Source organism: Falco rusticolus, chromosome 2 (assembly GCF_015220075.1).
Source record: "Falco rusticolus isolate bFalRus1 chromosome 2, bFalRus1.pri, whole genome shotgun sequence".
NCBI classification, from domain to species: domain Eukaryota; kingdom Metazoa; phylum Chordata; class Aves; order Falconiformes; family Falconidae; genus Falco; species Falco rusticolus.
The window spans coordinates 8,325,935-8,350,013 of record NC_051188.1 but is presented as its reverse complement, the minus strand read 5'-3'; the positions used below and the strand labels follow the sequence as shown (position 1 = coordinate 8,350,013).

The following is a 24,079-nucleotide window of genomic DNA, read 5'->3' as shown; positions in this document are numbered from 1 at the left end:
AGAAGATGGAATTTAAAGCTCCCTTCTGCCACCAGCAAGCAACAGGAAAATAATACCACACACCATGGAGACCCCTTAGGGGACTTTTTGAGGTCACTAACAAGAATCCAGGTTGTGCAAGAAATAAATTCATGTACAAGTTCGTCTTACTATGTTTTTAAGACAGGATGTTATTCTAAGTAAATATACCCATGCTGCAGTCACAACTATCACGAAAACACCATGCATTAGACCCTGGAAGCATAGGAGATGGCACCATGGAGAAGTTCTCACTAATGAGACATGAAGCTGGCTTCCTTTAAAAGCTTGTTAGATAAAAAGCCTTGACTGATCTATTTTCCATTACTCTGAGATCACACAATGAAATTTAAATCACACAGAAGCGTTAATGATTATTTTTCAAGTCAGCTTTTCATTACTGGAAGCATTCTTTGCAACACAGCAAACCCAAAAATCTCTTTTCTAATCCTGGCAATCCCTCTCACTTGTTCTTTGATCACCTGTAAATCTGAACATGGGCATTCACCTCCCAACTCAAGGTGTTGAGCTACATCGTGAACATGGATCTGGGATTTTCCTGGAGCACATGTTTTCTGGTACAGCCACCACTTTTGTATCTATAGATGAATGGGCATTTGGAGAAAGAGTGACCGCTGGGAAGACAGGATGGCTTGACAAGTTCCTGTGCCTTAAGTTTCATTTGCCACAGGGCAGAGCTTAGGTGGACTGATCTCAGACAGACAGACGCACATTCTTCTTTCCAGCCAACATCTTTAGGAACACGTTCCATATTGATATCACCTTCTTCAGATGAGAGTCTTCATTCATGCCCATTCACAGTATTCCTCAGGTTCATTTGTAGTGGGGAGTATCCAAGCTCCCAAAGGTTATTGCTGAACATCGCTAGAGAGAAGAAAACCAAAGGGGAACAGGGAGGTGGGGTGGATGTGCTGGAGCAGGGAGAGACCTGTGTAGACAGAAAACAAGCACAGAGAAAGAGGATGGGAACAAGCCTGTCAGCGGTTCCCCTCAAGCTGGTACTGTCTCAGCAGTGACACTCCAAGCAAAACGCCCCATACAGCTTTGTCAGAGGGCAACAAAGCTGGTGGCCAGGCTGGGAGGAATGTCCTATGAGGGGCGGCTGAGGACTCCGGGCTTGTCTAGTTTGGAGAAAAGGGGGCTGAGGGGCGACATTGCTCCTACAGCTCCCTGAGGGGGGGAAGCGGAGAGGGAGGTGCTGAGCTCTTCTCCCTGGTATCCAGTGACAGGATGTGTGGGAATGGCTCAAAGCTGCACTGGGGGAGGTTTGGACTGGACATTTGGAAGCATTTCTTTACCGAGAGGGTGGTCAAACACTGCAACAGGCTTCCTAGAGAGGTGGTTGATCCCCAAGCCCGTCAGGTTTAAGAGGCATCTGGACAATGCCCTTAACAATGTGCTTTACCTTTGGGTCAGCCCTGAAGTGTCATCAGCTGGACCAGATGATCCTTGTAGGTCCCTTCCAACTTAAAATATTCTATCCTAACCACTTGATTGTCCTGCAGAGGGATCCCATACTTCCACAGCCAGGTAAAGGAGTAATCCATCCTGCCAAAGCAGTAAAAGCTCCTTTTTTTTTTTTTTTTTTTTATTTAAGGAACTTGGTCCAAAACGCTCTGGAAAGCACACACAAATGATTGCTACCACAGGGTGCAAGAGTCTTGTACACGTTTGGATTAATTTTCTTCGCTGTTCCCAACAAATCAGCACCAAGGGTTATCACCAGCCTACAGGATGGTAGTTCCATGGTGATCCCTTTCTGCAAGTAATTGGCTGGATTTATATCAAGCAATACTCCCAGTTTAAAGACACACATGCTGCCCTCCGAGTACTTGACTTCTTGCTTAAACAAAAAAAGCAGAGTTTAGTTTTCTGTAACTTCATTACAGAGGAGGAGCGGCACAGTGCAGCAGTGGGTCAGGCTGCAGTAAATTCCCCTCTCCATGGACAGCATCTTTAGCAGGACAGAGTTACCCTAGCACTGCTTGACTTCTGTACACTTTGGCATCTCTAACACCTTTTTTTTTTCCCCTCCTTTTAAATTCACCCTGCAGGATACAGCCTTTTGAGAAACCATGTGCAAGCTCATCTCTTTTCATGCCACCACAGCCTTTCCTCCCCTTCTTCTTCTCTTCCCTTTCCCATTACTCTTTTCCAGGCCTAAAAGAAAACACTGTTCAGATAGTTAAAGGCTATTTTTTGTTTAGCAGTAGCTACAAGAAAGTGTTTCTGCTAAAAGGAAAGAAAATAAACAGGGTATTCTGTGATCTTTGAAAGGACAGCAGCAGATTTCCATGAGCTCTATCTATACCGAGCAAAGCAAGACCTTACTTGGTGTCCTCTGTTTCTCCTCTCTTTGTACAAGTATTCCCTAATTATCTCAGGAAACTAATAGCTAGGTTAAACAGGTGGTTTAAATTTTGCCTTAAGTATATTAAGGGAGAGCGCACCTCTGCATACAGACAGAAGCGCGATGTAGTGAGAGCGGTAACTCCAGGCGAGGCGAGATGACAAATAGCAATTCAGTCTCCAGCTGTTCGCAGCCTACATACCTATCCCCAGCTCAATACAACAAAGCTCTCTAATGATTTTTATCTACACAGGATGAAATCAAATGGCATTACAACACAAGTCTCACTAATACCTTATGCAGTTCCAATGTTTAATAGCACAAATTAGTTATGAAACTACTGTAACAGCAGACAGACTTTAACATGGTCTTGGCTCTGTTTAAATACTGACAAGGATTTTTAAGGGACAAATTCATCCTTGTTCTGCCCTAATTATTTCAACATATTAGCACCTAAGGAATATTTGACTCAATCCCCTCCCAGTTTAAATTCATGATTTAAGCACAGGCCAAGCAGGATTACATGACAAACATGACAGATCAGTTCTTTGCCGCAGTAAGAGACCCATTAAAAACAAAATGAGGATTTAGTTAGTTATTGACAGAATCACTGGGGGGGCAGGAAGCTAAATGACTTGATGCAAAATGAAATTACAGAAACTAGAGTCAATCAAAACATTGCTTTAGGTCATCTCATCTGTCCTCCAGCCACAGCAGGGCTGCTGCTGAGCACCTCTGCCCCAAGCTCTCTCCCACCAGGTTGATGTTTTTGGTGTTCAAAACACATCCATAATACAGAAGATGACTTTATTGGCTCTTAAATCTCCTGCTGCAAAGTCTTGCAAGCATCCATACAAGCCTCCTTGTTTAAAGAGCCCCACCACAGCGAGGTATGTCCACCTTGTGCTGCTTTCTGCACTCCTGCCGTGCCAGCCACACTGTTGCAATGAATCTCTTGAACTTTGGCATTGCCGGGGTGGTAATTTGGCAATACACATGAACTAGCTCCCAGCACTTTCCCTCTGGACTCTACCTCCCATACTTGCCAAAAGCAAGGCTTGCACAAACTGTTGTCCCTGCCTTTAAAAAAAAAAAAAAAAAAGGCAGCGCAATATGCTTTAAAATTAGAACAGAAATTTACCTAATTCCTAGCTCTTATCTCTTCTTGTTTGGCTACATTTTATGCAAAAATAAGAAAGTGCCAACAACACCATACCTCAGCCACAAAAAGTACCACCTGCAGATACATCTATCTGGGAGATGCCACAAAACTTAGAGCAAGCGCCTCAACGTGCTGATGGATGGATGCCGGCTTGGCTATACAGCGAGGACCAAATGAGGGCAGCGCCAGAGCCAGGAGCTCTACAGCTTGCATTGGAGAGCCACAAAACTTCAGCTCAGGCAGCAAGCAACACCTTCCACCTGCAGCTGGGCCTGGGAAGACGGGCAGCACGCAGCATAGATCCACTAACAGAGAAAAGCTCTTTCATAAGAAAGCAACAAGCAGAGGTTCAGTTTGCTCACAGACACCTTTTGCCCGCTCCCCACTTCTCACCTTGCCTCCCCATGCCTGTCTGGGAAGCGACTCCTCAGTTCCTCCCTGAACAGCCTTCTTCATCCACCCACCTCTCCCCTTCAGAAACTTCAGTTGCCTCACCATACCCCAACTCCACGCTACAACAAAACCACTGTCCTCTTATAGCTCAGCTCTGGAGCAGAGAAGAAAGTGAAGCTTAAAAGGGAGCAAGTCCATCCCAGCTCTGGCACTTCCCAGTTCCTCTCATCTCACCGGTCTTTGGGTCTCCCTATACATGAGGTTCACCTCAGGGCAGCTTGAACTTCTTTCTGCGACAGTTCTGCGATGGGCAATTTAATACAGCACAGGGCATGTGGGTGACGCTGATAAAGCCAATTTGCAAAGACTCAACTTCTGGCTTCACTAAGAAGCCAATCAACGGCATCAGACACAACTCCACTAAGAGCAGGACTAAGACACAAGAAAACTGTACAGAGTATGACCACAAGACCATCTACCCCTAAATCCCCTTTCAGAAACTAGACACCAGTAAGAAATGGGGGGAAAAGTAAAAGACCAGAGGAAATATTTAGTGCTGCTTTGCTGGGATATTCTCTTTGCTTCCAGCAATTGGCATCTTGAGGACCCTTTGAATCACAGCAAATGCATACATTGCATTTAGGTCTTCGCAGAATCAGTAATCAAATGACTCAAGAGGAAGGGCCCCTTAGCTCATCTGTGCTTTTTCACAGCAATCACTTGGCTATTGAGTGATTTTCAGCTTTCAGTCCATTTTTCTGTGTCTATATTTCGGTTGCTGCAAGGCAAAATTTAATCTTATTATATTAATAGTGTAGATTTGAGGTACATTTTTAATCCACTTCTTGCGGTGGTATAGCATAGCTTGAAAATGTTTGCGCTGTCACAAGGCTAATTCAAGAAATGTCACAAATTCGGAAAAAAATAACAAAACAAGCATAAACACCAAACATGTTTGTAAAGATATACCATATAAAGATGAAAGCAGAACCAAAAAAAGGGACATCACAAAAACTGCATAAATACAAAATCCCTGGCCATGGATTCCTTGCTTATTCTCCCCAACTCCTGTATCAATACCTCTCAGAACAGCTCCCAGGCTATGTTTTCAAATTATCACTTCATTTCCAGTGTCTTCTCTCCATAGATAACAAAATCACTGCTATAAAACTTCTGCTTCTATAGCCAAGATGGGAAACCCTCTATTAGATTACCCATTCCCTCCCTTGTAAAAGAAAGGGGAAAACGCCATTCCAGGAAATAAAAATGTTAAAAAAAATACCAAACAAACAAAAGCAACTCCTGCATGCACTGTTTTTCTTCCCCTTTGAGTCAGTAACAGAGGAAGGAAGGAAAACACACAGATAAAATAAATGTAAGGAGAAGGTGTGGATGCAGCCTGTTTATCCTGCTTGAAGAGGGGAGGGTGGTTAAATGCCACACATTGCATACGGACACCCCAACCACCGCCTTGGTGTTTACAAACACTTTGATCAAACCAAACAGGGAGTTTCATTGTCCCCACTGCACTCATGTCACCCGTCCCCCAGTGCTGCGATTCCAGGGAGAGCCTGCCAGAGGACACACAGTGCCAGTTACACAAGAGAAGCGCAGAAGCAAATACGCAGCAGAGGGAAAGGAAAGAAAAAAAAATATATATATCAGCCAAGCTGCACACTCTCTTCCTGCTCTCAGAACAGCCTCCAAGTCGGGCTTTGGAGTGGATTAACTTTAAAGGGCACTGAAAGATGCTGACAGATTTGAGGTGAGCAGGATCTCTCTGTGTGCACGCATTTCACCACCACCAGCACCAGATTATACATCTGGGGTCCATGAGCAATTGCAGCGATAATGGAGTTATAGAAGGGGATCAAACCTTCTGCTGTTAGGCACTAAGGAAAAAAAATATCTAATATCTTGCATTAATATCACATCACCATTGAAGTAAAGATCTGAACTGCACCTCAGAAACAGCAAGGGAAACAAGTAAGGAAGCCACACTAAAATAAAGTGCTGCCAGACCACAAAGTTTTAACAAAATTTAAAATATACACACTTCTCTTATTTACGATAAAAGGGAAAGAGACCAGAACGATAGTTTGGAAGCTGAAATGAACCACCCGGCTGTCCGGCTGACAACTGACAATGCATACTCATGAAATGACTTGGAAAAGAAACCTGGACCCACTGCACATAGCCAGAATGGAAAGCCAGTTCGATTCAAATCTCCCCCGTTTCCCTGAAAGAGGGGAAGAACGGGGGGATCAAAACACAGAAGCCGCACGACGCAGCTCACCAGCATCCCCAAAACCATCCCAAAACAGACTTTCCCTGTTCGACTTACTAAAAGATGGTCGTGTTCCCCGCCCTCCCCCTCCCCAGGAACCCCAGGTCTCACAGGAGCTCAGCAGCACTTAACGACAGCAATTAACAATCCATTTTATTTTTTCCGCTGTTAAACGGACGACAAACGGGACGGTGCTCTGCCCGAAGCATCCCGAAGTTGCGGGAGTTTCCCGACGGCAGCGGGACGCACAGCGCGGCCGCACCTGCCCGCCGGACCCCAGGGGCGGGGGGGGACCCCTGGCCGCGGTATTTCTCCGACGTAGGGGTTTTGGGGGGTTCCCCCCCCACCCCTTGCTCAGCAATGCCAGGGAAAGGAGACGCTGCCCTGCTCGGCAGCGCTTCTCCCCGCTGGGGAATGCCAGGCGCGGGGGAGCGCACGGGGAGATGGGGGGATTGGCGGGGAGCGGGGGGGGGGTGGTGGTAAAAGGGGGAGGAAAACCAGAGGAAGCGAGAAGAGATGCGCAGAACTCACCTGGTTTGGGATTTTTCCTCCCTCTCCACGATCATGAAACGAGGCGGGAACCAGGAGCCGGTCACCGGCGATGGTAGAAAGCCGGCAGCCCCCGGCCGCCCCACGACGGGGATAGCGGGGCTGGGTAGGGTGCAGCCCCCGCACACCCGGGGGGAGGTGCTGGGCCGCCCCCGGCGCGGTGCAGCCCCCCAAGGGATGGGTGCAGGGCAGCCCCCTCCCTCCAGAGATGGGTGCCGGCCGCCCACCCGGTGCGGGGCAGCTCCCCGGAATGGGTGCAGCGCGGTCGGACGCAAAGCGGCCACGCTCAGGGATAGGTGCCGAGCCACGCCGCTCCTCCCCGTGCAGCGCAGCCCACTCGGAACGGGTGCTGAGCCACCCTCGGGCCAGGACAGACCCCCCCCCCACCGGGACGGGTGCAGCAGGGTTCGGTGCACGGTAGCGCTCTTCAGGAATAGGCGCAGGGCCGCCCCCGGCTGCAGGGCAGCCCCCCAAGCTGATGCAGGAGCAGGGCCGCCCCGGGCCAATGCTAGGGGGCCGGAGCGGAACGGGAGCAGGAGCGGGCTCCCCCCCCCCGCCGTGGCCGGCAGCGGCAGCGGGAGGCGGCACCGGCGAAGCACAATGAACGGCGGCGCGCCCCCTCGGCCGCCCGCTGGGCAATGACATCACCCCTCTCGCCCGCCGGGGCGGGGCCAGCGGCCGCGCTGCCGCCTCCCCATTGGCTGGCGCCCACCGGCAGCGGTGGCTTCTGGGGATTGTAGTTTAACGAAGGACGCGCTGCGCGGAAGCGCGCAGGGCGAGGACTCGATTTCCCGGCAGGCCCCGCGCCGCGCGGTCGCGCTGGGGCGCGGGCGGGGGCCGGGGAAGGAGGTGGTGGCAGCCGCCATGTTGATGGCGTGGGATGCTCGTAACTTAGGAGGAGCGGCCGGGGAACCGGGTTAAGATGTCGGAAAAGGGGGAGGGTGGGAGCCAGGTTTTGGTTTAGGGGGTGGAAAGAGCTTGTTCGAGAGAGCGAGAGAGGAGGGGGGCGGTTGAGGGGATGCGGCGGGTAGCGGAGGGCTCTGAAGGGCGTTACGCAGCGGCCCGCTGTCCCTCGGTGCCCGCCGGCTCTGGGAAGGGCAGTGCCTCTCTGTGGGGGGAGCGAGGTGAGGGGTGGGAGTGCGTTCCCGGGGTTCGCCCCCCCCCCCCTTGCGGGCCGGAGCGGGGCCCCTGCGGTCCTGGCGGCGGGGCCCTGAGGCGGGCGGGCCTCGGCGGCGCGGGAGCGGCGGCCGCTGAGGTGGGTCTGTGGAAGGAGCTGGGGGGCGCTCGGACGGGGCCGCGGGCCGGGTTGTGGGGGCTGCGGGGGTGGCGGGGCCGGGGGGCGCTGGTTTGGGAGGGGGGGAGGGGGCTCCGTGGCTCCCGGGGTTGTGCCCCTGGCGCCCTGTGGGGAGAGGGGTCCGGTGCGGGGCTGTAGCTGCCGAGGTGTTGGGCCCCGGCCTGGGATGAATGCAGGCTGGGTTAAAGAGCAGGGCTGGGCTCATGGCCTGGCCTTGGTGGGGCAGGCCTCGGCGGGGAGCAGGCTGGGACGTGCCCTTGTCCCTTGTCACACACAGGGTGGTAGCTTGTGCGTGCTGGCTGGAGGCTCTTGTTATTTTTTTTAAGGGTCGTGGCTTCTTTCTGATAACAGTACTGACAGTGTTTTGCTGTCACAGGTACGTGGCTTAGTGTGTCCAGCTTTGCCCCTTCCCACAGGGGGCTGTTACCTGCGTGTCTGAAAGAGGGTAGATTTAGAATCGATAGTGGGAAGCAATTCTTCACTGTGGGGGCGGTGAGGCGCTGGCCCAGGCTGCCCAGAGCAGCTGTGGGTGCCCCATCCCTGGCAGGGCTCAAGGCCAGGCTGGACGGGGCTGGGAGCGACCTGGGCTGGTGGAAGGTCCCTGCCCATGGCAGGGTGGTTGAAACGAGATGATCTTTAAAGTCACTTCCAACCCAAACCAGTCCATGATTCTGTGTCCATAGAGACATAAATCAACCTTGAAAAAGCTGAGAGAATGGATGAGGTGGTGTAAGACCTCTCAGCATGGTACGGGAGCAGCAAAGCTAACTTGCTTCCCGGTTTTCTTACCTGAGCTTGCTGTCTTAGCTTAGCCAGCTGACTGGGTGCTGTCAGAATTTCAGCATACCTTCTGCCTGGCGTATAGGAGTTAGGCCAGATTTTCAGCAATGGGTTGTAGACTTTCCTGTGCTGAACATCACCCCTGCATGTGCTAGGCCCTGTGTTGAGGAATGTGAAATGATCCGTTCACCATATGAAAGATTAATTAAATCCCTGTTAGTCTTAAAGAACTTGAGTTCCATGAAATAACATGTGAAAGATCGTTGCTCAAAACTTGTGCGTGGTTTGTGAAATAACACTGTTTCTAGTTACAGCTGATTCCTGTGAAATAAAGTACTTTATTACTTCAAGAAGATACTCCATTTAAAAGAGTTGTGAAGAGTTTCACAGGCTCACTGGAAGTCTTTGTTAAAAAAGTCCAGCAGTAGTATAGCTCGGGAAAAATGGAGTTACAAGTTTTGTTTAATACTTTGGCTCCTCCTGGAGGTAAGTACAATGCATTTGCTCAGGATATCATCTCGCAATAACTACACAGATACAGTGGTCTGTTTGCCCCAGGATATACTTGGAACAGTGTAGGGAGGATGTCATGAGATGTTCTGTGGTACAGTTACTTAACTTGAACCTTGCAGCCTTTCAGGGTTTGTTGATACTACAGCATTGTGTGCCTTTCTTCTATCTCTTTAAATCCAGCTCCCTCTAGTTAAAGAATCTGAACCAGTTGCATTCCTGTAAAATGTCCAGTGTCCTGGGAGGGGACATGCTTCTCCCCACCTCCAGGGTGGCCAGTTTTGCCATATTCATCACTGAAGAAAAGGAGTGGAGGGAGCATAATCCTCTGCTGTTGCTATAACTTTCAGTAATAGTTGCATATATCTGAAGAATTCTGAATCGCAAGTACAGCCTCTTTTATTTCTTATCTACTTCTCTACACAGATACCTTTAGATCAGGTGTGCTGTGGGTGGAAAAAAGGGGCAGTGGCGTGATGACTTATGTCACAACAGTTGCCCACTGTAGGCTTTAAGCCTAAGCTTCTGTCTGTGCAGCTGAACCCAAGTAATGATGGTAAGTATTGCAGTGAGATAGCTCGCAGGGGGGAGCTTGGTTGTCTTTTCTGTAACTGTCAGAAAACATGTATGTGAAACCTTCATCCAAGATAGTCTGCTGATCTAATGACGGTATGCTTTGTTATTTAAACTGGTTTAGAAACAACGCATTTCACCTGCATTAATTTCCCTCTCTTCTTCCCCTTCCCCCTTGTGTCTGTGCTGCTGCCCTTGGGAGAAGACAAGGATGCCTCCTGCTTTACAGATCTTTTTATTTCATTGTTTATACCATGTTTCTCTTTCTGAAGCTGTAGACACCACTGATGTCTCAACTAATAGTTGCATATTGAAATGTAGAAAAAAGGAACTGGCTTTGCAATCTACCCAAATGAATGCCTGACGCAAGAAACAAGTAAAATAGTTTTCTATGTATCTATAGCTCACTTTCACCAGTTCGGGAGTATCTGATAGTTGCCGGTGTGTGGATCTTACTCATTGATGATGACTAGTCAGAGATCATAATAATGAAACTCATGTTACATGTCTCAAACTTGGATACTCTGTTCACCTGAAAGCGCTGATGTCCAAGTCTTTTCTGACCCAACGGGTCTGAAATGCAAGATGCACAAGAAGCTTACAGTCCTATTGCAGAAATAAGTGGTGTCTCGGCATTTCATATGAAAACACATAAGGTGACCACAGAATTGAAAACCTGCCTTTGATATTTCTTAAATACGTGGGTATACTCTGGTTTAATACTGCTAATAAAAATTGCAGTGTCCATATGGTCCCGAGCCTGTGAAAGCTGATCCATTGTCTATGCTTTGACTACTATGTTGGCATGCTGCACTACAGAAACTCTGTTCTCTTGTTGCTGAAGTGATTTTGGTCACTGTGGACTCAGGTAAGCAACCACCTAGTGTCTTGAAGACCAGGAGATGTGGTAGGAAGACCCTGCAGGAGGGATGTGGAAATTAAGTAGGCATGTGTGATGCCTTTGTTCAAGAAGAAATTGCTTAATACATGTTTGACGTAATTTCATGTGTAGCAACCTGGCCTCATATCTCAGCTTTCATTCTGACACGTTTTAATGAAAACTTAAAGGATTTGGGTGCCCTAAATTGAGCCTTCAGTGGATAGTATACCAAAACCAGCTCTACAGTCTATATGAGAATTACCTGAATTTTAAGAGTGTACAAATATGTTACATGCCAAGATAATTTTTAAGGTGTCTGATACTCTGCTGTCACAGTGTCAACATCTATGTCAGTGCAGCATGAACTGGCAGGATGTTGGAGTTGTCTGAGTTCTTGAAAATTAATTGCCAAGCCATACATAATTCTTAGTGTGCAAATTAGCTAAATGAAAATATTTTCATGTGCACTCAAACAGGGAGTGGGATATGGTTTCTGAGGGTGATTGATGCTATCTGTGCTAGCCTTGGTACATAAGATTTGGTTTTAACTCCCATTTTCTTAGTTATCCCAGCTATAAAACTTTTTTGTCACAAGTTGTCCACAGTCCCCTTGGAGGAAGGAGAGTTGAAAGTGTCACAGAGGAACTGCTTTCTTCAAGACCTATGGGGAAAGGGTATAAACACTCAAAATTACTGCTCGGATTTTGGAGGCCGAAGAAACCGCTACAAAGGTATTTTGTTTGCGTCTCCTGTGGAGCAATTTCCCAAGGACTTGCCAGAGCTGCAAGGTGAAAGGTGAGAGGGTGAGTTCAGCTGGGTGGAACAGGCAAGTACTTCTATATCATGTTGTTGTTTCATAGTATCTTAATACAGAAAAATAGGTTGTGTTGTCTACTTCATTCTTCAACAGGAGAGTTTGGAAAAACAGGTAAGAGTTGGAAGGCTTCTGTGCCTTTTTAAGTGTTCTCAAGGAAATTTGAGGTGGCAGCTGTTAAACCAATTTCTGGAAGAACCTAATCCTCCTGCATAGCCAAAAAAGTTTGTAAAGCTTCTCAGAAAATAATTCTAGTGACTAATTATGAAGTCTTTATTTTTTTTATCTTTCAGCACAAGAAGAATCCTCCAAGAGCAGTCGGGAACCTCTTCAGGTGGCATGAATGTGTTCGACTGAATCGAGGCAGCAGTTACACAACACGAAGGGGCATGCAGGCTACTGCAAGTCCCTGGGTTCATAACAACCAGTATTGGAAGGAACTGGGTTTAGTAGAGAGGAAAACTTCTTCCACAACTTCTAACTCCCTTGAATTTAAATGAGAACATCTAATACTGAAACAGGAAATTACTTTTATTGTAGGTACAGGAGATCATCAGAATAGGGGACTTAAAAGTGCTAGTCAGGGCTCTGTAGTGGGCCTTGGAAAACCTGCAGGTAGTTCCCATACAAGAGACCAGCTGTGGGGAAGCTCCCCTTTGGGAAGGCACTGTAGCACTGGGGGGATGCCGCTTGAGCAGAGGAGACTCCAGTTGAGTATGTTCTGCAGCTGTTTTTTAGTTACATAGGGATGTATCTCTTAAGGTGGGATGGCCTAAGGTGACTACTGAAGACCATAGGTTTGTAGGCAGACCACATTTCCCTTGAGGGCATAGATACAACTGTGCAGTTCAGAACCACCTAAACAGTTCCATTTTTCGTCAAGGAATATTACCAGATTTAAAAACAGTTGTGCTTGCTCCACTGAACTCCTGCAGGAGTTAGCTGGCTGAGTGCAGCACTGCTCTGAAGATAAGCCTTCCCCGCCCTTGGGTCGCTGGAGACTGGCACACAGGCATGACTCGGATGGGCTCCAGGCCGAGTGTAAATCCTTTGGCTGCCTGTGTTGTAGCTTTAATATATACAGGCAGCACGCTTGGGAGCTTCCACGTGGAACAGGAAAACACTCGGGCAGGGCCAGTTGGGATGTATTCTGTGTGTGCACTGCCCTCTTCAGCGCAAAACTTGATAAAACCCTGTAGTAGTGCGTACGACAGGCGGGGGCATCGTGCTGAGGTTACACTAGGTGTGGACCTCGGTTGCCGCAAATCCTGGAAAGGTCTATTTTTGTTGTGTAGTGGTAAACCTGAGTTAGTAACTGATACCGTTCAGCCAGTGTGTGTGTCTGCCAGACAAGTAGTCCATGAGCTGACCTCCTCAAGCATGGGGACTAGGCTTTACTCCTTTACAAAAAAAAAAAAAAAGGGGAGGCAGCAAGGACTTTTTTTGAAGGGTCACATAAACTCTACTGCAAGTAAAAGCCCACTAAAAATCTTGGTGGAAAGAATACATTTTGGGAAATGATGAGTGCTGTGACAAAAAGTAGCGTGATTTACAACAATTTTCCGATTCCGTTCCTTCTCTCTGTTTTTCTGAGATTTGTAGGGGAGAAGTGCTGGACACAGAGTGTCAAAACCGTAACCAGAAGTAAAAATTTAATTCTAGCAACCAGAATTCTGAGTGAAATTACACGCCGTTATTTTCTAAGAAGGTCCTTTATCTAAACCAGTAATGCTGGAGTCCCTGATCATGCATGCTAGTGGTCTCAGGGTCTCCAGCTATTTGGATGCAGTGGCGCAAAGCTTTATGTTGCTTCCTATATGTTTCAGCTTAGAATACAATCTTTGGCAGTGTGAGTACCTAAACAGTAGTGCAGTCAGAACATTCCTTACTGTAGACAAACCATTTCCTTTTAGGTAAGTAACGCTGCACTGTGAAAAAGCACACAACTCTAGGGCGAGCTTCATTTCATAGTGTCTCCTGTGCCAGAATTCCCTGGGCTTGTTCTCTTCCTTGCCTTGGACTCTGCTGTTTACCCAAACTTTGAGCCTTTCTGCGCATTATCTCTGGTCGGCTCTTTTCCATCACCTGATTATTTTTTGTTTGTTTTTTTTTGCCGTTTCTCTGCAAATACCTCTTCCTGGAAACCTGGGAATGACAGTAAGTATCTCAGGTTCCTGGCCAAGTTTCCACTCGTGGTTTCACTTGCTCCCTTCTGTCAAGTTATTTACATGTAGTGTCCTAAGGATATAATTTAGTGGACGGCTAGCAGCAAGCAGCTAACCTTTATGTCTTGGCCCCAGTCTGCATAGGTCAGGTTTACACAAGCCTGCTGCCTCACAATAAATTCAGTGGCCTCTCTTACAGCCCTTGGTTTCCTTTTGCACAGCTTTATGACAAAGATAGTGTTCTGCTGTTGCAGATTTAAAAATGGACATGCTAGGACTGATTGCTTCACCTACTGAGCTGCATGACCCAGAATCTCTTCTGAACCTTGCCCTTCTGCATACGTGAGGCCTAGGTGAGAAGGATTATTTCTCATGTCTTAATAGGTCTGACATGCTGCACTGCAGGAGAGGTTTTCCAAAGCTAGCGTTGAGGTGTGAAGCTGACTAAGCTACCGTGCTCAGAGTCTTGTCCTTGGGTTCTGAGTTGATGCATGTCCAAGTTGGTTTGTATCCAGCAGAGCCTTTCTGGGTATGTGTTCCCAGGAGGTGTATTACCTGAGCTCCCTGCTTTGAGCTCTCAGAAAATACAGCTGCATGATGCAGAGGCTGTGGTGGCATTGCTTGTTTAAGGAGTTTGGTGTTACCTTTCTACCTTTTCTTTCCCGTGCCATGTTACACCACTCCCTTTTGTGCCAGCACAACTCTTTGGAGTGGCATAGTGAGCTATCAGTGTCTTGATCAGGGTGTTAATGCACACTCCCTGCCCTCTGTATGCTTTTCTGTGGCTCGGGGCAGAAGCAGAGGAGGTTTGTAGTTTGCAGCTTTCTAAAACCTGGATCGGGTTAGTGAGCTGGTTTGGAGCATTTGCAACATGGCACTAAAAAGAAGTGGCCAGGTGTACAGCAGCGGTCGGGCTTGGTGCTGAAGCCTCTGTCTCATTAAGTCATGCGCATAAGGATGCAGTTTATTTTGTGGGGGAGGAACAGCAGCAGTAGTGCAGTGTCGCTTGTGCACATGGATGCTCTTGTTAATCATGTTTTGCTGCTTTAGGGCTCATGACCCAGCCAGATGTTCTGCTGCCTGTAGCCCTCTGACCAGGCAGTGGCAGCTCAAGAAACCCTGATGTCTGTAAGCAGCGCTGTGATTGCTAGGTGTAGTCCAAACAAATCCCAGTGGGAGAGGAGAGCTGGAGTAAGATGCGGAGCAGTTTTCCCCTAAATGTGGGCGGGGGGTTGACTCTTAACGGAGTACAAATACGTTTTCTTATGATGGAACTAATTTCTTACATTTAGGGAGTTGCATGTAACCCCTGCACACTTAACTAAATATCCCTTTTATATTTCATGGCAGAACAGTTCTACAGTAACGAGACTGAGGTACTAAAATCTTCCACACGTGATAGATAAAAACCTGATCCCAGTTTTCCGTGTCAACATTTTGGCAGTGCTCCTGATACTAGCCAAGTTAGCTTCTCTACTGTGAACTCCTGCCACGCAAATATGATCTACTGCCTTCGTTCTGGTAACGGTGAATGCTGTCCTCTGATGAGGATGATGTAGTGGCAGGTGTTTCGGAGTGACATGCGGTGGCTTGGCTGTACTTGCTCTGCTGTAGCCGATGTCGGCTAAAATAATAATTGCATCCCCTAAGAGTTAGATTATTGCTGCTGTTAATCTTTCTGGAAAAAAACAAATGAGAAGTAGAGGCAGATAGAATCCTCACGTGAATTGGCAGGAGGGGGGTGCTGTGTCTCACCAGGGACGGAGGGCAGTCGTGCTTGTGAGGTCTGTGTAGCCTCCTGCAGATCCCTGCCCACTGAAAGCTCCTCTCGTCTCCAGGGTCAGTTGTGACTGGAGCAACCGCTGTCCCGATGCTACCTCCTGCAAACAGGTGAGGAAAGAGAGTTTATTTTAGTAGGTCCAATGAGAATAAGTAAATTTGCTTACTTTTAAATTATTAAATAGATTTAATTTAAACAATAATTTATATTTTTGTCATGTAAATGTGAATACCAGAAGTAAGGCATATACCTATATAAAATGTATGTTTAAATACATCTATGTTGTCTATGTTAATAATTTATGAAGTAACAATTATAAATCAATAAGCCAGGGAATCATGGAAAAATACTGGAGCTGTTTGTTGCCAACGGATTGCTGGCATGGAGTAGCTGTTCCCTCTTAAGAGCGGATCAAACACAGCAGCCTGGTCCCCAACAAATATGGTTTGTGTGAATCCTCTCATTTTGTTAAAGTTCCTAATTGTGTCTGTCTTTTAAACTTTGCTCTTTGAGAAGGTTATTTGGCCGTGGATTAACCTTGCCATGAGTACCGAGGCATGTGACATGCTTGGCCATGGAGGCAGGTATGTGTGGGCTCTTTCACAAGTTTGTCAACACTTAAGTGCAGTGGCTCTCCAGAATGGGTAATGTTGCTGCCATTCACTCTGAGTGGCATTGCAGCCTCATTCACGTGGGTTTCACGGTATCTCAGGCATCCCAGCCTTTCGCTATAGTCCGCTCTCCATTACCTGAAGGTGAATTTAGATAGAAATGCTCACGACTGCCAAGATCCTGGGTTTGGAAGACGCCTGCTTCCCTGTAATATTCAGTCATGCTGTCTGGTGGGGATGGATCTGCCTCTTGGGTATGGCCGATTTACCCGTCCTATTTCTCCCAAAGGATACGTGCGTCCTGGGCTTTCCCTGTGCTATGTGCACAGCCTCCAGGCAGTGGTCACCTCTGTGGGATGCCAAGGGATGGCTACCCCAGTCATCCCTGAATTTACTGCTCAGCACCCCGTGACATAGCAGGGAGTGCAAGGCATTATTTTGCTCAAGTCCACCACCCTCAACTGGCATTTATTTTTTCGTCACCATTTTGTTTCTGGCTAAAACAAAGGTGTTAAGGGAGGCTTTGTGCCAACACACAGGTTTTCCAAACTTTGGATTTTTCCCTTTTCTGTAGTATCTCTCTGTCACCCAAACATAGCACATCACACTCGTGTTCAGTCTGTAGGTTATGCCCTGATAGGTGTGAGTAGCCCTAGGATAATTCCCCGTTTATTCAGCTGTGTGGAGCTGGTGATTCCAGTGGCTCCAAAATTCTGGCTATTGCATCCCATCATTCTAAAGAAGACAAATGAAAGCTTGGAGGAAAGAGCCCTCCTTTCCTTCTTGTCTGTTGGGATGTGCCGAGCAGCCCCAGAGCTGGTGCAGGGGTCTGATGGGATGCTGACCTCCATCCATCCCCTGCCCTGGGTGGTGGGACAGCAGCACCCTAGGGTGGAGGAGGCCAGGGGCCATCCATCTCAAGAGCTGCTGTCTTCTACCTTTGTCACTCTGTCCCCGTGGCTTCTATGTCCCTTTCCCTGAAACTCATTGCCATTTTTTTTGGAAAACACCTGTTCTGATACAGCCCTTTAGCACAAGCAGTCTTTAGATACAGCAGGCCGGGGTGCATCTTGGCATGCCATCAGATGAACTTTTTCAGGTCTTTAGGTAGTTTGTAACAAAGGGGATATTAGTGTGGGCAAGGTCCAAGAAATACTTTTGTAGAGGCATGTGTGACGTCTGCTAAATTTGAAAAAGCCTTATGTGACTTGGTCTTCTCTTTAGTGGCACTGTCATCAGGTCTTCTTCCATGACTCTATCGTGGTAATCTTGCATTAGAGTTTTGAGATCTGCCAAGTAAGGAGGCCCTGATGAGCCCACAGTGTGAAGGTGGCTCTACACTGTTTCCAAGGGTCCTTCAAAGAATGTGTTAATGGGAAGAACAGTTTGACCCATTTCCATGATTTTTTTTTAATAGATGTTTCAGCCCCGAGAATCCCTGCATATTCCATGTAACTTACAATCAATTAATTTTCTCCATTTTCTCCAATACGGCCATTTTTATGCAAAGGCATATAAATGGCATTTCTTAGTAGGCATTCCTTTCATGTTGTGTATTACAGCTGCATGTATTCACATCAGGTAAGTCAGGAATATTTGAATAACAAATGTTAAAATGGGTCATAAACCACAAGAGTTGCTGAGTTCAAACTTCAGAGGACCTGGATCCTTTCCTGGTACATTCAGTGGGCGAATAATTTATACCTCAGGACCATGTTTTGCACTGGAGGACATCTGTGTGACTATCTGGCTGCTGCTACTTCAGCATCTCTTACCTCTGGGATGAAATCTGGTTCCCATTGAATCTCTGTGTGGGTGGAAAGAGATCTAATAACACTTAAAAGGTAGATGAAAAGTGCTGTCCATGTGCTGAGTTTCATATTTTTAACCTTTGCATTTTTTAAAGTAGCCCCTTCCATTTCTTAAACGGGTGACACCTGAGGCTAAGTAGATCTCTACAGCCAACTGCCTGAAATGCCTCAGAGGCAGAAGTGCCGTTTTGCACAGATACCCAGTAAAGATGCAGAACCACGGTACTGCTGGGAACCAACCAGTCACCACTAAAATACGGTAGTGCAAAAACTCGTCAGGAGGCTGAGCAAACCCAGCCCTTCTTACAATGTTATGCCTACAGCATTCTGTCTAAAACCCATTATCCCTTGGAAAAGTAGTTGACAACATGGTAAAGAGGAGAATCAAATACCTTCCCAGGGTTCTCCCCATTTTAATGCACTCATAAATGTAGCCAAGTACCTCTCCGGCATTAATAAAGAGGATATTGGAAGCTATCTAGACACAACGTAACTTCTTGAACCTTGAAAGACTTCTAACGACTCCTCCATTTCCACAGCCGGTTTGTGGCATCGTTGGGTATGTTCACATTTCCAAGTCCAAGACGTGAAATGGCTTTGTATTATTTCTTTAGAAAACAGCTGAAATCATAAAAGGAGCCCTGATTTTCAAAACACAAATGTTTGGTATGGCTTTTATTTAAATAAAATTCAGGCATGCACGTGCTTATACAGTCAGCGCTTAGATGGGGTCTGTGGTTTCCTAGCCCGTGTGTTTTGCCTACGGAGCGGCAAAGAGAACACTGGCCATGTTAGCAGGCATAAGCCCTTCTCTTCGTATCTTCGCCGCCGTCACAGACTCTCCTGGGGATGTGGCTGTAAGTTTAAACCTGGGCTGGATGCAGCTGTAAGGGGAGCGAGGGAACGGCAGAGCCCCCCGCTGCAGAGCCCCCGGCACCCTGTAATGCTAACAGCGGGGGAGGGTCTCGGTCCCTCTGTCTCGGGTCGCACCTCTGAGGTCTTCAGTGTAGCCAAATACCACAGGGAGCTGCAAAATGCACATCAGAGAAGTGTTGATCTGTGCTGGCTTTGAAATCGGAGAGGCTGCTCTAGCTGCTGGCCCACTGTACTTGGGGTCCCTGCTGCGGCGGGTGGCTGTACAATGTTCACACACTGCTTTCAGTGCTTTACGGGCTGGGTGCTGAGCATGATGGCCTTAGTGCTTCCTTTATTTCCTAACCCTCCATTTATCGTTAGTAATTACAAGAAATCAAATGTATTGAGCACCAGCCCCAGGCACCAGCAGGGGCTGGGGGTGACCTGCTGGGGGGCAGCTCTGCGGGGAAGGGCCCGGGAGTGCTGGTGGGCAGCAAGGTGCCCACGGGCCAGCGGTGTGCCCTGTGGCCAAGGGGCCAGTGGGACCCTGGGGGGCACCAGGAGGAGCGTGGTGGCCAGCAGGTCGAGGGAGGGGGTCCTCCCCCTCTGCTCTGCCCTGGTGGGGCCGCACCTGGAGTGCTGGGGCCAGTGCTGGGCTGCCCAGTTCCAGAGAGACAGGGAGCTACTGGGGAGGCACCAGCGGAGGCTACAGAGATGATGAGGGGACTGGAGCATCTCCCTGGTGAGGGAAGGCTGGGAGAGCTGGGGCTGTTCAGCCTGGAGGAGAGATGGCTGAGGGGGGATCTCATCAAAGTCTACAAATACCTTAAGGGTGAGTGTCAGGAGGACGGGGCCAGGCTCTTTTCAGTGGTGCCCAGCGACAGGACAAGGGGCAACGGGCACAAACTGCAATACAGGAGGTTCCATCTGAATACGAGGAAAAGCTTCTTTACCGTGAGGGTGGCGGAGCCCTGGCACAGGCTGCCCAGAGAGGCTGGGGAGTCTCCTGCTCCGGAGACATTCAGAACCCACCTGATGTGACTCTGCGCACCCTGCTCCAGGGGAACCTGCTTGAGCAGGGGGTGGGGCTAGGTGACCTCCAGACGTCCCTTCCAGCCCTGACCATTCTGTGAATCTGTACTTTTTCTTCCCATTAGCAGAAATTCTGGCTTCTTTTGCCCTTTCCCCCCTCGCTGCTTCCATCGCAGGAATAAGGGAGCACACAGGTACCAGCTGTTTCACTCTCAGTATGTGAAACAGGGCAAAAAGGACACACCCACACATAAACAAGTAGAGGGGCAGCAAACGCTTTGTTCAAGCTCTGCATCTGTTATAAAGGGCCGGTGCGGCAAACTGTGCAAAGACACAACCATTTGAAAAGGGCAAAAATCAGACTGATTAATATAACCCAACAAGTTAGCACTGCTGAGGTGCTTTAGGAGTTGTTGTCCTTTGCCTTGCCTTTTTATTGCTCTTTACCTCTGTCCTCGGCTTGTGTAAATGCAAATGATCAAGAGAGCAACTTGATGCTTCCAGGCCAAAGTTTAGCAATGGGTTTAAATTCAAATCACTGTGTTCTGCAGTTTACTCTTGTCTTGCAAGTATGCAAATCAATACAGTAAGCACAGGTCAGGGGAACACTGTTTTTGGTAATTAACTAAGGAATTCACATTATAATCCTGCAAGACATCTAAAGGCAGCACCTCCTCATTTTGGAGGTAATAAACATATATAATGATATTAGCACTCTGGTAGAGTCAGCAGATCTTTGGGGTGGACCTACCTCCAGTTTTCCCTTGATACTAATGTCCCAAAACACAAAGCTCTTAACTTCAGAAATCAGAGTTTGTTAAAATGTAAACAAATACTTAAATAAAAATAATTAAAGTAAGGCAGGAAAGAAACAGCAAGTTTCTGAATTAACTCTTTGTAAGGCAGGGTCTTTTTTTCAAATGCTTCTTTCTGTCCCATCCTGCTCTTAAGATGGTTCCCCCAACTCAGCGTGCTTAACTGCACCAAAGAAAAGGACCTCGGCCCCTTTCCATGGGTCTAACCATGGCTGCGGCATCCAAGACAAGACTGAGGCAGCCTTCTCCCCCAGTGCCAAAACAACACGCTGTGGATTTTATTATATACCATATTCCAGTGAACATGATATACGGTAAAACCGAAGCGAAACGGTAAAAGCCCCTGTAGGCTGGAAAAGGCAACCCGATGGCTGGGGCTGTTTTGCCCTGCAGCGGTCGCTTAGATGCTCTACCTGATTCCCTACTTTGTCCTGCTTCAAACCAGCTGCGTATCCAGGGAGGTGTTCATTATAGGTAAACATATCTGGCAATTTTGTGTCTTGTATTGACTTCTGCAGGTAAATGAGGGCACACTCACAAATCCATAGCCCATAAGCATATTTGTAATCTACAGACGGCTACGTTCTCAGTATTGTAAGACAGATATCTGTCATGGTCATTTGGGGGGGGGGGGGCAGTTACAGCCTGTGTGGTGTAAAGGATGTAGGTAGTCGCTTTGGAGACAGACACAAGGGGCTGGTGATTTCCCCCTAGAGCTTCTGTGTGCCTTCAGAGTTTGTGACCCAGGTTGCGGGCTGATGAAGTAAACACACCTTGTGTCCCATCTACAGCTTGCATAAACAGGGTGAAGGCACAAACAATCTCACAAAGCACATTGCTTACCTAATTTACTTACAATTTCACCAAACATTAAAAACAAAGCAATGCTCTAATTTTTACAAGATTTAAGGCTGCAATTTCAGTTAAGCCAATAAATTAGCAGGTTCTAATGATCCAGTCACCAAGTTAACATGGCAGATAATCAGATTACATAACGAAAGAAGTAATTCTTTTTCTTTGTTAACCTTGTTTTAGAATTTAATGAAGGTTTAGCTTTCTTTTGACCAGAAAAACCCAGCTATAATTTGGCTAATATTTTATTGACATAGTTAACATATCACTGGAGGACCCTGCCATTACTGGGTGTAGGTGGCTGTTGAATATTAAATGTATATTTTGGTCTTAGGCCAGTTAAATGATCCGAGCAGATGAGAACTATACCCCTGCTCAGCTCAACAAAGTACAGTTATACAAATACCTGTGCCACATCTTTAAATCTCCCTGTGAATGCATGGTAGCAGTTTTATGTCCTTTGCCATCACTATGCGGTAACACAGAATATTTTGAAGATTTAACATGCAGATAGATGGTGACTGAATCATCTCCAACAGCAGTTTTCAAACACCACTGGCTTTTTCACTGAGAAGAACATACCAGTGACAGAGTACTTTCCATTTTTTGCAACTGTAAAAGATACAGTTCACCCTTCTCCTCTCTGACCGTGGCTTAATGACACAATAAATCCAACATCAGGGTCCCTAGTATCAGACCAGATATACCACAACCCGTTATCCAAGGTACAGAGCCAGCTTTCACTCAAGCTGGGAGTTAAAATTTCTTTTAAAATTTTGTTAGCTTAATTTTTTACTGACACACTTAATGTGATTACAGCTACTGCTCTCTCTGTGCCATTGTCACTTTATGTCAGATCAGTTATCAGGTCCCAGCCATTATAAAAGTCCTATGAACTCCACACTGTAGATACTTAATTCTGTAGAAACGTTGTTGTGTGCCCACACCTAACTGGAATCAAATGCATATTCCTGGGTATTCACTAGTACACGGATGCAGTAATGAAAATTATGAAAGCAGCCTCACACATGCACTGCACAAACACTAAAAATAAGATATGCTTTCACTGAGAAAAAGTTAAAAATACAAAAGTTCAATCAGCTGTTTAATTTCTTAGGATCTCTCTCCTTAAAGGCACTCAGGGATTTTACCAAGTTAGGTGTTCTTTCATAAGGCTGAAAGGCAGAGTGTGTAAGGGTCTTGGTTGAGAAAACTTAGCCCTGGTTTCTGGCTGAGATTGCAAATGCAAAACCTACATCAGTATCAATTTTGTTTTATAAAAACAATTACAATTTATTCAGCGCAGTATCTCCTTACGTCCTTCTTTTCTTGTCAATCACTGTCACATTCTCAGCATTTTTAAAACACTCCAGATTTTTATTGTGAAGGAACAGAAGAAGTAATAAGAGCTCACAGATCATCTCATCATCTTTTGACCCAAAAAACAAAAGACCATTTGGCATTTTATAAGAGGACATTCCACTCATAGCTAAACAAAGTTTTTTTGTTCCAGTTATCAAGGTGCTTTTAAAAAACCTTGCATGTTCTTCTCTGTGTGTGAGTGATTCTTCAAGCTTGGGAAGATATGGTGTGCTACAAATTGTGGTTGTAGTATTTCAGAGGAGAGTGAGGAGAAGGAGGAGGAGAGAGGTGTTATCACCACTGCTTTAAGTCAGTTCTTGGACTCCTGGCTACTCGTGTTCAGTTAGATTGCTGAAAGATAACAGTTGCTCTGTGCACTGCTTAGCATCTCTACTATTTAAGATTGATCTTGTGTATTTAAAAAAATGGCATTTTTCATACACTCAAGTTTTGCACTGTTGATTTGTCTTAGAAGACTGACATGTCTGCCCCAAGCCACCCAAGACCAGTTGGCAGAAGGGCAGTGAGTAATATTTTTGTGTGCTGTTGTACCAATATTTACTTCCTTCCTTTGTCACGGAAGCTGCAGCATGTGTTTACTCAGCAGAAGAACAGACCCTGTAATAACTGCAAAGACTTTTAATCACTGTGGTCCATCAAGCTGTTTTTAATACTTTTCTTAGTTCAGCTCAATAGAATGACTGGAGTTTAAATAGCATATGCATAGATGTTCTTACGCTGCTGAAACTCTTTCCCTTGGCTTTTTACAAGAGGAGACATCTTCTTAGCATTGCTGCAAGGCAGAGACAAGACATCTGCAGGAAAGAGTAGATGTTTGCTGATAAGAAGCTGCTTTTTGAAACAGAAGTAGCCCCTCCTCCGAGCACGCGTTCTCTTCAAACACGTTACAATTTCCCTGTTACCAAAGTCCTTCCTGTCAATTCCTTCCTTGTTGATTTTGGCAGAAAGTTCATCCAAATCAAGAAAGTGGTGGCAAATCTCTGCCCTGAGAAAGTGAGATCCCGCTGGGAAAGCTGAGCATAGCCATTAAAATGTTCCACAAGGAAAGCCATCAATTTTCCTTGTCAAAGATTTTGCAACATTCTGTGCCTTGACAAAGCAACTGTATATTGTCAGTATCTAAAGGCATTGCATTTCAGATCTG

The 24,079-nt window shown here is 46.8% G+C and overlaps 1 protein-coding gene and 1 long non-coding RNA gene across 2 annotated transcripts in view; one reads left to right on the top strand and one right to left on the bottom strand.

The window, feature by feature from the left end:
* RAB30 (RAB30, member RAS oncogene family) overlaps positions 1-7,399 on the bottom strand; it is a 53,197-nt gene extending 45,798 nt beyond the window's left edge. Inside the window, exon 1 of the mRNA XM_037376837.1 lies at positions 6,763-7,399. The gene's annotated coding sequence lies outside the window, so the exon portion shown is untranslated. The remainder of the gene's footprint in view (positions 1-6,762) is intronic.
* A 220-nt stretch (positions 7,400-7,619) lies between these two features.
* On the top strand, positions 7,620-18,475 carry LOC119143040. The gene is made up of 2 exons (XR_005102557.1): positions 7,620-9,340; positions 9,791-18,475. It is a non-coding gene; the product is annotated as an uncharacterized LOC119143040 (long non-coding RNA).
* Positions 18,476-24,079: the final 5,604 nt, after the last annotated feature.